The sequence below is a fragment of the Macrobrachium rosenbergii genome, chromosome 16 (genome assembly GCF_040412425.1).
Source record: "Macrobrachium rosenbergii isolate ZJJX-2024 chromosome 16, ASM4041242v1, whole genome shotgun sequence".
Taxonomy (NCBI): domain Eukaryota; kingdom Metazoa; phylum Arthropoda; class Malacostraca; order Decapoda; family Palaemonidae; genus Macrobrachium; species Macrobrachium rosenbergii.
The window spans coordinates 47,142,250-47,157,511 of NC_089756.1; the positions used below are offsets into that span (position 1 = coordinate 47,142,250).

General features: G+C 43.0%; 1 protein-coding gene across 1 annotated transcript in view; it reads left to right on the plus strand.

Annotated features, from left to right (window-relative positions):
* The first annotated feature begins 8,070 nt into the window (after positions 1-8,070).
* The window catches only part of LOC136847412 (uncharacterized), a 654,742-nt gene continuing 647,550 nt past the window's right edge, over positions 8,071-15,262 (plus strand). Inside the window, exon 1 of the mRNA XM_067119071.1 lies at positions 8,071-8,322. The gene's annotated coding sequence lies outside the window, so the exon portion shown is untranslated. The remainder of the gene's footprint in view (positions 8,323-15,262) is intronic.

The following is a 15,262-nucleotide window of genomic DNA, read 5'->3' on the forward strand; positions in this document are numbered from 1 at the left end:
TTTGATCTGGTTCTCAAAAGGGGCTGGGTCACAATTTCTTTAAGGTATTTATATAAAATTTCCAAGTTGTCTATATAATAATAATAATAATAATAATAATAATAATAATAATAATAATAATAATAATAAAAGGATGGCTGGGCTGTGTTATGCGAATTTATCTTATACAGGATCTTTTCTAATTTCCTTATAATTCCTTTTCAGCCTCAGCGATGTTGGTCAGCAACTGGCCAATATTCATATTGGAAAAAGGAGTGTGTGGAATGAGGGAAGTCTTTTACTGAAATATTCAATCAGAAATCTGTGAAATCCTTCGAGGTCTGGATTCAGGTTCTTCTACTTTAGGTTGTGGTACCGTCGACATGTTTTGACCATCTCGTTGGTCATCCTCTGGACGTGGTTGAGATAGATCTGGAGAAACAGGAGACCGCGGGTACAAAGATTTACAGGTGACCTGAGGTCAAACTATTTCTGTACAAAAACAGGACAAGTTCATACAGAAAACATAGTGATTAATAGTGCCTGACACGTTACAAAAATACTTCGTTACATGTACATAAGCATGATCATTCGGAAAGACAATAAAATATATAATTTACAAATAATGTGGTCAACACGTGATTTCGCCGACTCCAGGTCGATGTGAAGGCATGGCAGAAAATGGGATGTTCATTATAGAGAACACGTTGAGCGGGGACTTTACAATACTGCCTCCCAAGAGTGAGGTAAAGCCTGATCAAAAAAGGTATCTGCTGGGGCGACGAAGGGGCCTCGCTGTTCTGGATGTCAACTGGAGAGGGTGGTCGCCTTCAGCTCCCATCTGGAGCGATTGTTTTATCTGCCTTTCTGTCTGGTTTCTGCGCTTTGTAGACGTGGCCTACGACTTTATAAGTTGAACTATTAGGTTATTAACCCAACAAATACGGAGGGCTTTGGGAACCTCCACCAACGTCCTCCTCCAGGAATGCGGGTTTGAGACGATCTACGGATGTCCAGTCTTCCCGCCCATGGACGGCTACTCGGAATGCCTTCTTGTCTCTTTCCAGTACAGGGAAAGGTCCTCCGTAGGGTCTGGTTAAGGGTGGGTGCACGGCGTCGTCCCTGATGAAGACGTGGGTGGAGGAGGATAGCCTGGGGGGCATGAAGGGGGACGTCCTGTCGGTGAATGTCCTTTGGCAGGGGGGCGAACTTTCCAATCCTTTCACGGAGCCTCTGCATCCCTATGTCGTCCCTGTCCTCTGCGACGAGTTCTCCCGGGATTACCAGGGTCTTCCCGTAGACTTTTTCTGCTGAGGAGGGGTCGCCGTTGGCTCTAGGCATAGTTTTTAATCTGAGGAGGACCCAGGGCAGCTGGTATTTCCAATTCTCGGAGGAGCAATGGGCCATGAGGGATGCCGGACGTTGTAAAGAACAGCAACCCCAGAGTACCTGAAGGTTGTTTATCTTAACAAGCTAATATTTGGGGTGGCTGATGTTAACAAGCTCATTCTGATACTGGCGACATCTGTTTGCTGTTTGTCGGCCAAATGGAATGTCCCTTCGCTGTGTTCAGTACTGGGGGTGGCTGATGTTAACAAGTTCATTCTGAGGATAGCCAATCTTTACATGGGTACTCTGGGGTTGCGGATCTTTACAACGTCCGGGACGCCTTTAGATACCTGTGGAACCTTTCCACTATTCCTTTGGCAGTGGTGCTGTGGTGAGTGGTTCCCAACAGGCGTGCCAGGGCGGTCCACAGCTCAGACAGGAAAGCGGGTCCTCTGTCTGTTGTTATGTGGTCCGGGACACCGAACCGGCTGATCCAGCTGGAGAGGAGGGCTTCGGCGCACACACTGGAGGTGGCTTCTTCCATGGGTGTAGGTTCAGGCCACGTCAACGTGGATGTGCCCGAAGCGTCGCTTTGGCTGAGGAAACTTGCTCATGCTGGATTCGGTGTGCCGTCCTACTTTCCTAGCTTGACACTGCATATACTGCCCCTCGCCCAGGCCACAAAAAGTCCTCCTCTGTATGCCATGCCAGACGAACTTCTCCGTCAGCATTGTGGCTGTTAATCCTTCCGGAGGGGGTGGGACCTCAATCCATGGATGATGGTCAAAGACCCACCAACGTCCAGTCTTGGTGGGGTACCAAGGGCAGGAGATAAGCGTCCAGTGCTAACGTTGCTCAGTAATGTCGACCCTCCTGAGCCGAAGGGCACGTCCTTCCACCTGAACGACGTGACGGCTGAGGCGGCAGGCACCACACAGTCTCAGGGTCAGCAGCCTGCTCAGCGGGCGAAAACCTCGTAGCCGGTCACCCCCAGCCTATTGAGTTGATCTCGATCCTCGAGACGGCATCAGCTAACAGACATCTTCCTGCCGGGAAGGTATTTGATGGTCCCCGGTGAACTCCACAATGGCTGCGGAAAGTGCCGCTGCTGTCTAGAGGACCATGCGCGCCCAACTTCAAAAGGTGTGGACCAGCGGCTGGTGGTCAGTCCAGATTGTGAAGGGCATTCCCCCAGGAGGAACAGTAGGTTTGAGGTGCCATACCGCCTGGTATGATGATGCTGGTGGAAGGTGCTGTAAAAAAACTCCCAGCATCCAGAGAGGGCTGAGCCTCCTGCTGAAGAAGCTATGGGCTGAGGGGTCCCCTTGATGACTTGTTCCAGGACAGCTCCACAGGCGACGTCGCTGGTGTCCGTTGTCAGCTGGAGGGGAGCGTTGCAGTTCTGGTGGGCCAGAGATGTTGCTTTGGTGAGGGCGGCCTTCGTCAGGAGGAAGGCCTTCTGCTGTGAGGACCTCCGTCAGGGGGGCCATGGTGTGAGCGATCCCTGGGATGAACCTTCTGTAGTAGCTGACCATCCCAAGGAATTCTTGTATGGCTCTGGTGGAGGTAGGGGTGGGGAACTTCTCGATGGCTTCGACCTTTGGCGACATTGGGCGGACGCCTTCAGGGGATATCTCATGGCTCAGGAATTCCACCTTTTCGACGCCGAAGGTACACTTGTCGAAACTGACGACGAGGCCATTTGGAAAAGATTAGGATATCATCGATGTAGCAGACACAGAAGTCCAGGTCTCCCAGGATGCTGTCCATCAACCTCTGGAAGGTCGCACCTGCTGAAGGTGGAGAAGGCGAAGATGTAGGACCTGAAGGGTGTGACAATGGCAGTTTTGGGGATGTCCTCACGGGCCAAAATGGTACTGGAAAATATGATTTTAAGAAATCCATTTTTGAGAATATTTTGGCCCCGTGGAAATAGGCTGTCAGGTCCTGCATGTTGGACAGGAGGTAGTGGTTGGGCTCTGTTGCAAGGTTCAGCCACTGAGTCGCCGCCACCTTCCAGCCTCATGGACTGCAACCATGTGGGGGGATGCCCAAAAGCCTTCCTGCATATGCCCATCCTCTCCATCTCAGTGAAGGCCTTTTGGCCTCCTGAACACCAGAGGCACATCAAAGCAGTCCTGGAACTTTGTGTGAAAACGGCCTGGTGGCCGTTTTGATGTAAGTGTATCCTTGTTTTGCAAGAGCCTGGGCAGTCTGGCTGGAGCACGGGTTTGAAGACCTCCAGGAACTCCTTCAGGAGGGAACCGTGGCCAGGTTCCGACACAGAACAGATGGTGGGCTCCAGGAGGCCTGGGATGACAAAGGCAGGGACTAGCAGGAGTCTGTGTCCAGCAGACGTTTGCGGCCGACATCGACTGAAGTCCTAAAGGTCAACCGAGAAGTCCCCAGGGGGGACCTGACGTCGGCAATGATTAATTCAGCTGTATCTCCAGCCAAGGATGGAGATTGACAGGAGCTTGGCTGTACCAGGATGGGGGACCCATCCAGCTGGATAGGCAGTCGGGTCCGGTAACGCGTCCTGCGGTCCTCTCCTGAAGGCGGAACACTGGCCCCCCAGCCCATGGCTCCAGTGTCGACCAATATAATCCTGCTGGAGATGGTGTCGCGGACGTAGAACTGCCTGGTAAGGGGCTCTGGGTTTTTCTGCTGTTCGCACTTCCATGGCGGCCTCCTGGTTGGCCGCCGCCTCCGTCTTTTTAAAGAAGGAAAGGCACTGGGCTTTGCATCTCCAGGCAGCTCTCCCGAACCTGGTGGTAATAGCAAAGCCCCAGCCCCTCCTCTTCTGTTGGTGGGACAGCCTTTTCTGTTCGACAGGTACGCTGATGGGCTCCATGGTGGGGTCCCCGGCAGGAGGCAGTTGGTGGAGTGCAGCTTGGTGGTCGCCTGGACTTGGCTGCCTTCGTGGAATCAGAAACCCCAGCATACCCCGATCAGGTCCTCGATAGGCAGGGTACGTATACGCCCATGACCTGTCCATGGACCCCAGCAGGAGCCAGCCACAGGAAGATCTCCCTCGACAGGCTGATTTCAGGTGCCTGCTGTTGCATCATCCAGTCTCGGGGAGGAGGAGGAGGTCCTGAGGGGCATGTCATGTTTCCAAGAGATTTCCCTACTGCCGGGGGTTGAGGGCGAGGTCGAGGGCGCTGGCAGCTCTCTCGGAGACTAGCAGGGAGCAGGTCTCGACGAAAGTGGATTTTAGTTCTTGGAAGGTGGCAGGGACCAATGTCATCAATAACCACAGGGTGACCTTCCTGTATATCTCCTCCGGGAGGGCGTTGATGACGATGTCGGCCTTTAACACCTCGTCCGTTAGGCCTGCTACCCTGAACTGCCCCTCGACCACATCAGAACCAGGACACTGCGTTTTCCTGGTAAATGGCGGCAGCCTTATGTTAAGGGCGGCTCAACTTTGGGAACCATCAGGGGGGCACCACAGCGCAGGTAACCCAGCGTGGAGGTGGGGCGCAGGAGGGGGGTTGCCTCTGAGAAGTTCACAGGTAATTTGTCATCCCTGGTTAGGAATGTCCGCCATGCTCAGCTTTCGTGGGCTCCTCACTAGGAGTGTGAGGGAGTACTTGCATCAAAACACGCTGAGGGAGTATGCTGTGTGGGTTCGCTAATGACGCTGGTGACCTGCCGATGAGGGTCAGTAAACGCCCGAACGCTTTGTTAGAGCGCGACGTAGTTAGTCCGTTAGGGGCGTAGGTGAGGTTCATTGGGCCAAGACTTAGTCATCCGCCACCCACGTCCATTAATGGCTTCCGGGAACCACTCCGAGGGTCACCACTGTGAGAGAGGTGCGAAATGATGAGCAGGAAGACAAGTACTGCTGGTTTGTTGATGAAGCAAGCTGCTTATAAGGTGGTGTGCGGACATCTGCGAACATTGCAGAGACCTGAGGTCAAACTATTTCTATACAAAAGCAGGACAAGTTCATACAGAAAACATAGTGATTAATAATGCCTGATGTGTCACAAAAAATACTTCGTTACATGTACAATCACTCAAAAAAGTTTTGCAACACGCTTCAAAAGTTTTCGGACAACAGCTTATAATAGCCCCATCTGGCGTATTTGGCAACTCAGTTGTAAGTTGGGAGAGTATTTGTGAAACAACTGAACACTAGGATAGTGGTGGGTCCGAGAAATTACCTGCAGTTCCGCTGGGCTTTTTCTGATACTGACTTACTGTTGTCATACTTTAAGCTCATAAAAGGATGTTACTATAATACTTCAGAGGTCATCGCTGTTTTATATTTTAATATTTTCATCTTCAACTGCCATCACTATCGTTGTTTTATCTCCTTCATATGTGTGAACTTTGTAGACATAGGCCTGTAACTCTGTTATATTTGAACTATTAGTCTTATTAACATCAACAAATACGACTTTGTTTAAGATTTGCTTTGCACATTATTATTAATCAAATTTTTGAATGACTAATCCTATGTATATTGTGAACTAGTGAAACTTAATATAAAATATACTGAACTAGACTAATAGATTTCACGTCTGTTTTTGTAATACATAGAATATAATCACAGACACACACACACACACACACACACACACACACACACACACACACATATATATATATATATATATATATATATATATATATATATATATATATATATATATATATATATATATATATATATAATGCCGTTATCATGTGTAATTTCTCATTTCTTTCATTGCTACTTAGGCCTATCATTTTGATGCCTCTTATGAAGTTAACCAAATATATAACACCTATTTTTGTACTTCTTATTATCTAAGTTTCTAAAGAATTAAAATTAGCAAGAAGTTCAACATTAATTTAGTTAATGCTAAACGCCAGCAGTGAAGAAGACTACCATGCTCATCAGTGGAGAATGTCTCCTCCTGTTCGCAAAAGGTGATTCTTACAGAAATCATTGGCCACTGGATTATATTATAACGCAAACCCTAGCCTCTATTCTTTGTGTTTCGCTGATATGAAGTGTTTCTTGGCAGGAGTATGATGAAATAATATTTTGGTCTCATGTAGCCTGTTACGGATGGTTTGAGCAGCAATTTGAAGGGAACGTGTAATGTTCTCTCTTTATGGCAACACCAGCTTGTCAGGGGAGTTAGGCGGAGCTCCTTCAGTGATCATCCGATGATGGTCCTTAACAGTTGTGCAACAACTTTTTACAATGAATTTATCATATTTCCTCGTTCTCTCTGTTGTTTTATTCCTCTATACATGGTTGTTTTATTTACGCTAAGCTGCCTAGCAATATCTACAATAGAGACATTAGTCTTACGCAAGGTAATGATTGTGGTGTGGCAGTCTGTTGCCCATCTTGTCGGTGCAAGTGACGAGACAGTTTAGTTTAATTTTCCTGCCCGAATGTGGAGTCACGCGATAACATACGACGTTACGAGATTTTTTTCGTTTTTGTTTTTGACAACAATAATGGTTGAATTCTTTCTTTCTTTATTTGTATATAATTTCACTGATGATTATTCGATATTGCTTTAATAGTCAATAAGCTTTTATCGCGATTCGAAATATAGTTTCTTCTTTGACTCTTTTGCCCAATCATCTGAAGTGAAGTTTTTCAAAATGTTTCGTCATTTTTCCTAATATGAATTTTTCACTCACCATTCTTTTTTATATTGTTAACCGTATGATTAATAACCAAAGTCGAATAAGAAAATTACATTTCCTTGTAAATATCAAAAGAACAAATTACTGTTAGGTGAACGAAAACTTCTGGAACATGTTGCAAAACATTTTTGAGTGACTGTACATAAGCATGATCATTCGGAAAGACTATAAAATATATAATTTACAAATATGGTGGTCAACACGTGATTTCGCCGACCCAAGATCGATGTGAAGGCACAGCAGAAAACGGGATGTTCATTATAGAGAACGCGTTGATCGGAGACTTTACAAGATCCTGTATAAGATAAATTCGCATAATACAACCATCCTTTTCAATAAGACCTGTTTAAGAGAGGGTCTGTTTCCTTCAAATAATAATAATAATAATAATAATAATAATAATAATAATAATAATAATAATAATAATAATAAAATAATAATAAAAGGCTACATATTGGTTTTAAAGAACATATACTACAAGCACACTCCAGCTGTTTAAAACCAAAATAAGTCTCGTTATCATAGAAAATTAAATTTAACAACATTGTTTTTTTTTAGAAAAGGATAGACTTGAAAACATAAATACGAAGTCAGCGAATGTAAGGGTACACCAGAAATACAGGTTACGAGATGTCGCTTGATGAGAGAGATAAGGAAGTGTCTGAGCTTGAGCCCTTCCGCAGGAAGAAGTAGGCCTACTTTATTATCTATTATCATAATGTAAAGCACAAGCTAAATATGGTTATATAACACTGAATATTTACGTTCATTTGTTTACTTTAATAGTTGAATGACATATAATTTCGTCTCCAAAATCTGCTTTTAAAATCAATTTAAATGGTTCTGGACGGTATGATATCTTGAGGTAACAGATTTCTGCATTGCATAAGACAGTCACTGGTCTCCTCACAAGTGTGTAATGGGTTCGTTTTATATGGCATCAAAGAAAAAAGCATCATAATATCAAAATGAAGACTAAATGTAGTTACCGAAACGATCGTGTATACTTAAAAAATTGAGTTTATCATCGTACTCTTGTTAATAAAATTTTATTTCACAAAATAAGTTTTATAAAGCTATAAAAAGTTACGAAAATTCCCTAATATAACGCGACTTTCTAGGTTCCAAAGAATATAAACATTACCATGCTATATTATACTGTGCATGAAATCGGGACAATTGCATAAGTTGAAATTGTGTTTGATATGACAAAAGAATTGATACTGAATTTTTAAATTTTGTGTTTCGTGATAATTTAGTGCTTTTGAACGTAAAACTTACCTGGAATGAACCTGAACAGGTGATTTTGACCCTTTTAGCCTATAGGCCGAGACACATTAGGCTTCATGGCTGGTGAGTAAACCGGGTGGATTAGTATGGTGGTTGTTGCTGCACAGGATTTATTTTATTATGAATATAAGGGAAAACCACTGCATGTTTTAAACTAATAGGGAAAATTGAAGACGACTACCACACCTCTTTGGTTCTGTAACTTCCTGTTTAGTACAAAAGGGGCACCTGCTTTAATGCCAGCCCTCTAAGGATGAATGTTAATCATTAAACAATGACAGTAAATACCATAAACATAAACTAAAGACATAAAGATAAACTAAAGGTGGTTAATATTCCGGTCTACAGCTGACGGGAACCAGGCCACGGTAGGAATCTTCAGTTTTACCTTTGTCTATTAGCCTATGAATGGAAGGAAAAAGTACTGCATGTTTGGTTAGGCTGATATGGAAATGCAGCATTATTTGCCTAGTAAAATTTGCCTTTCTCTCTTTGGCTAGATTGTAATGTAGTGGTTATTTTGTCACATTGGCGTTTTGCCAGAAATTAAACCAAGGTAGGTTAGATGTTTTAATTCTAAGGAATATCTGTGTGTGATGTTGTTTATTAAAGAAATAATAGGTTTTTGGACTGAACAATATAGAAGATGGTTTATAGCCTATATGCAGCACTGGTGAGATAATTTGAGAAATATAGCCTACAGAGATAATGAGACATTTACCCTCTTTTGTGTATGCTTTTATGTTCATCCACCAGGGGTTGGTATTAAATGTGTTGTTGTGGGATTATAGATCATTGGCTTTCATGAAGGAGCATTCCCCAGCATGAGCTGGAATCAGTTGTTGAAAGAAGGTAACAGGATAGTAAACTTGTAGTAAGTGGACGAGTTTGGGGTGACCCCTTACTTACCTGCCTTCATCAAGCACATTTCTTCAGACAGTCTAGTTAGGATGCTTTATTGCACTATAACTAGCCATTAAGTTGAAAAATTTGGTAAATTTTTTAAATACATATTTTGAAAATGTACATTTATTTTGCTGTATGCTTTAAATGTTTCTGGCTCTCATTTCATTGGCAAATAAGTAATCAAAAAGATACTAACCCCCTTATATCTTACAATTGTGGGGGACAAGAGTAGGAAATCTGGGTTTTTGGGTGGGGAAAATGCAAAATGAGTGAAATACAAAGTTGTATTCGAACTAATCAAACCAAGGACCTGCCCACCTAACACCTAACTTAGGGTACTATATATTAAAATGAATAGGGTTGCAACCTAACCTAACCACAAAAGGTTGCCAGTTCCTTACCTGATGGGGTAGGGGGAGAAGCTTTGTCCCCCTGGACCCCCATGTAAACTAACTTAGGACACTATAAATTCAAATAAATAGGGTTTTAAACCTAACTTGACCTAACGTAGGTTGCTGGGTCCTTACCTGGTTGGGGTGCCAGGCGTCTTCCCCTTCCTTTATTCTCCCACTAACAACCTAGGCTAACATGTTCTTACTAACGACCACATAATGGGTGAAAGCAGACTCAGTGATGGTAATAGCCCATAGCTTTATTAAAATACTTTGTAAAAGATAAAATATAAAATTTTGTTCACCATGTACACATGACAATTTACCTCTGGCTGACTGTAACTCGTAGATGTGGCTTCACACTAGTTTACAAGGGCCTTTTCCTTAGAACAGCTTCTTACTTCCAGCAATAATAAATTAAATTCCTCTGAACTTAAACACCAATTCTTCTTTCTAATGGAAATGACAAGGGAGGTGAAAGGTTTCCTTGTGCCTTTTCTGCTTTCTGTTGGTTTGCTCTCCTCTCTCCTCCTTAGTCATGATATATATAGTTGCTCTTGGATCTAAATGTATCTGGTATACACATGCATTATCACAATTAGATGCTGCATAATTGTGGTCAACTTGGGCAGTCTAGAAATATCTTGAACAAATAGATTATGTAAAACCTCACGAAAAATTGCAATTAACATGCTGTTAGATACAACTAAAAATTGAAAAAAGTTTCCTTAATCAACAAATATTTCTTCAAACTAAACTTGTGCGTGAAATTAATATATACTATGACAGTGGTTCTGGAGCATACAAGAAAATGGAGGAATTCATCTTCTTGAAGCTGCAGCAGAAAAGTGCTAGGGAAATATACAAAAGTAAAAATATAATTACGTGAATTATAGTTTGACAACACACCCATACTTAAGAAGAATTATTAATATTTATTTATTTTATTTTTTTGCTATTCAGCCCATGTAGAGCTTTCTTGGAATGCGCTCCCCTCGAAACTTGTAACTCTTGAGTGCTGTGGCCCACCTCATGGTCCTTGGACATTCAGTTATGCAACGCTGAATGTATACAAGTGGCTTGAGGTCTATCTTTATCAGAAAATCAGTCCTTTACAAGTACAGATGGTATCTCTTAACTTCAAATACAATCACTAAGCACTCCTTTTTAATGGTACAGTAGTTATGGTTGTTCTTGAGTTTTGTACTTGCATAAACAATTAGAATTTTACCATCTGCAAACTCTTGCATTAGTATGCATCTTAGGCCATTTGGTGCAGCTGTCCTCAAAATGATAGTCCTATTGAGGTCGGGTACCAGTAGTGTTGGTGCATTTCCTCAAGCCTGTTACAGTTTATCACATGCCTTATGTTTAGGGTTTGTGTAGTTGTTCACACCGAACAAACCAAGGAATGGTCTGTCTTGCATCTTGGTCCTTTGTGGTGCTGCATTCTGGGTCTTCATCAGCTTTGCTTCATCCACGGCAATTCCATTACAGCTGACCTTGTGTCCAAGGAATTTCACTTTGCTGTATCAGATGTAACCCTTGACAGGTCAGATAGTCAGTCCTGCTTCCCTCGCTCTCTGGAATGTCCTTTCATCAATTGATATGTTCTTCCCATGTTGATTTATGTGCAAATGCATTGTCCACATAGTGCCCAGCATTCATGGCTCCAGTTAGCATCATCCTTATCACCCTGGCATCCTTTGTACTCTTATCATCCACTTGAAACTGAATGCTGTCTTCTCCTTTGATGCTTCTTCCATTGCGATCTGCCAATATCCCCTGCTCAAGCCCACCTTGGTGAAAAATCTGTTATGAAGCTGTACTATCATAGTCTTAGTATCTCCTTTGGTTTTATTTTGAAACTTGGTTATGTCATTAAATTGAGAGTAATCCACACACAGCTTGTTTGATCCATAATTTTATCCTTACCATCAGTACGTTGGAACAGTCTGCAGACATTGACCCCTTGATGATTCCCATCTTGAGCATCTCCTCAGCTTATCTCTGAATCAGTTCCCCGTAGCATGCAGTAAAGGACACATCTTTGATGTGACCAGCTGTCTATGGTCAATTTGGTGTGGTGTTCTTCCAACAAAGTTCTTCCTTGATTGCAAGTTAAGGTGTTTTGGTGTTTCTCCAACAAGTATGATACCTTTTTCTATTGTTGCTTGCTTAAGTGACCCTTAACATTATTATCTTGGTATGTCTCTTCTCCCTTTCATAGTTGAAGTTCCAACCAGCCCTCATCTGCAAATTTTTGGCCTTGTCAGCTTCCTCAGTGACAGTCGCACTCAGGCATCTCTCTTCTTTGATAACTGCTGCCACTGCTTCATTCACTTTACTCTCATAGCTCATACCTAGTCAGGATGTTATCATGAAGTGTCTTCCATTCTTTGTTGACATCAACCTTGTAGTCCATGCGATTAACACCCTCTTTGACTTTGTATTACTTGCTCCACTGAACTATCAGCTTGTTTGTCTCCATTGGTAGTGACACTAACACTTTCAGTCCCACCTTGAAACAATGGTCTCTGGTTGTTCTTGTAGTGATTCTTCCAGTGTGCCTGTGCTGCATAAAGACTCAGTGGCTAGTCAACAGGTTTCTGCAAAGCAGTTATATTGGGATGGGTTATGCACTCCATCCTAGCAGTCTCCAGTCCTTAATTCCTTGCTGCATTAGACCTCTTGTGGTTCTTCCATACTTGAATGGTGAAATTCCATTACAGTACTCAACTGCAGTGCCTCTCAGTATGCAAACAGAATCACTGGTAGAGAGCAGTTCCAATCCTTCATTCCCTCTGGACACATTATCTTCTGTATGGATTTTAGCACACTGTTGATCATTTAATTCAATCTGTTGCATCTCAGGGTGTAAAATGTCATAAACAGCTGCTTGATGCTCACCAGACATCTCACCTCCCTCATCATCTCAGAAGTAAACTGGGTACCTCAGCCAGTGAGAATTTCCTTGGGGAATCCTACCCTGCTGGAAGTAGTGCCTTTGCTATCCGTTTTATTTTAGGGAGTGCTACCTTCAGGATGTACCTTTCTCCTGACACTGGTGATGCTCTCTTGAAATCCTCTTTCATCAACAGCATCTTTCCTGCACCACTCCTGGTGAATGAAAACTGCTGGTCATATGGTCAACAATCTTCCCAGCTTCAAGATGACCACCAGCAATGGACTCAGGTCAGCATATTCACTTGGGCCTAATATATCTCTTGCACATTGTTTGCTACCCTTCTCAAGACTCTGTGCCTTGGAAAACCTTGAGCTTAAAGTTCTCTCCCCTTTGGCCATGTATTCTGTGTCAGTTTTGGCTCTTGCCCATTATTTTGTTAAACTGGAATCCTTCTGCTCTACTTCCATACAGTATGTGGAATGCTCTTTTCTTCTGGCTTGTCTCTTCGGCTGTCAGTTCCTACAGCTTTCTTGACCACCTCATTCTCAGCTTTAATAATTTCTTCGTGATCCGTTATGCCTGAAATGTTTATAAGAATATATGCCCATAAATGAGTTTCTCTAGGCACATAGCATATAACTCTTCTGCATAATATGCATAGTATGGAATGTTTACACAAGTCTTTACAACTGGAAACCTACTGATACTCTTTACAGTGAGTGCACACTCATTTCTTATTAGTTATTTGGTTCTCAGTTACCAAGCTTCTGCATATGACTGCACTTGTGCAGCCTGTGTACAGTCTCTTGTAGCACATTTACCTTCTCATTGCATGCATAACCTTCACTAACTGGTAAATTATGGTGTCTCTTCTACTCCTAACACAACAAGTAGTTCAGCTCCTTCTGCCAGCTTCAGCTTACCACTTTTGATGTAGTCTTCCATCTGGGCTATGTCGACATTCTCACACTTGATGAAAGCAGTCATTTCTCCGTTCTTCCTTTGGTTAAGTGTCCTGGTTTGTGACATAAAGAACTTACCTTCACTTTTGTTAGTCTGCTTCTGCTGGATATCATCACTAGACTTCTTCATTGGCTTTAGGCATTCCATTTTCCCATTATCCTCCAAGTATTGCTCCACAAGCTTCACCATCTTGCCAATGTCTCTTGTTACTCATTTCTTGAAAAGTAGGGCCATCTTGGTTAAACATGTACTGACTTCTGTTCCCAGATGAGTAAATCTGCCAAATCCTCAAACTCTTTTCTGCATTCAGCCATTTCAGTCTACTTGTTGAATATCTCAGTAGCCTTCAGTAGGTACAACTGATATGCAGTCTTACCCTGATCTGGTGTAGTTTCATGGAATTTCTTCCTCAGTCTTCTCATATCTCTTTACTGGTGCTCTCTTTAAGCCTCCTATCACAGGGTTTCATCACAAGGCATACAGTACTGAAAAAAACCCACTTATCCATGTGCACTAGACTTGGCTCTCAGGAACCTTTCAAGTCTTTTAAAGAAATTGTCTGTGTCATTGTGCTTTTCATCAAATCTTGGTAATTTTGGCTTTGCAGTGACTAGAGAGGCTAGGGCTGGTTGCCTTTCCCTCAACATCAGCCTTTCCATTTCCTCTGTCTCTCAGCTTCTTGTTGTTACAGCCTCTTTCTCTCAGTCACTCTGTATGAGCTAAGTTTTGTTGTTCATACACAAACTCTCTTACATTTTGCCCTTATAAACTCTTCTCCCAAGCCAGTTCAACAAATTTTGCTAACTCTGTTGTGCCGCTGAACTATATGCTACTCACCTAATGCACTGGGACCTTAAAATAAAAATAATAATAATAATAATCACACTGATCACTGCCACCAAATTTATACTGGTCACAGCACCAGTTTTACGTCAGACAGTGTGTGAAAGGAGGTTCTGTGATGGCAGTGGCCTGTGGCTTTATAATGGTGTGACTAAAACACTTTGTGAACACCACTTACACATGATGATTTTCCCCTTGGCCAATCGTAACTCATATATGTTCTTAAATCATTCGTCATGAACAGACAAGGTCTGAGTCATCACCACAAAAGCAGGAACAAACAAGAATGAGAGATATCTCTAACCAACTGTTTGCCACAATAAGGGAAACTCATATACTTTCTTTGCCAATACTAAGGATAGCAAGATGACAATCTTCAGTGTGATGGCCCTGTCTGAAGCTACACAACAACAACGACAGAAGATGGCACACTTCACCGGGTAAATATCTGCTGTAGACTTGTGAATGGTACTTGAAATTGTACACATAACTATGCAAGAAAACCTCACTCTCAGGAACTTCTGGATAGTCTTGAGTCATAAATTGCAAGCAACTCCATGGACTGGCGGTATCGCAGCAGATGTGGCTACTGAATCAACATGAGAAGAGGTTTTGGCTGACAGTGAAACTGACATGTCCTGGACTCTTTGCCACAGGCCAGATGGTTTTCCTATCTGCTGTACCTTCGCCCCAGGCCAGATGGTTTTCCTATCTGCTGTACCTTCTCCTCAAGGTGCAGACACAGTTACCCCAATGCCCCATGTTGCTTCAGCAGCTGCATTTACTGATGTACCACCAGTCCATGGAGTTGCTTGCACTTTTTAACTTATGACTATCCAGGAGCTCCTGTACAAAAGGTCTTTCTTGCAGAGTTGTGGCTGGGATGTCAGGCACAAATCACAGGTCTACAGCAGATGTTTACTGGATGAACTGTGCCAACTTCTGTCATTGTTGTTGAGGGGCTTCAGACAGTGGCATCATGCTCAAGATC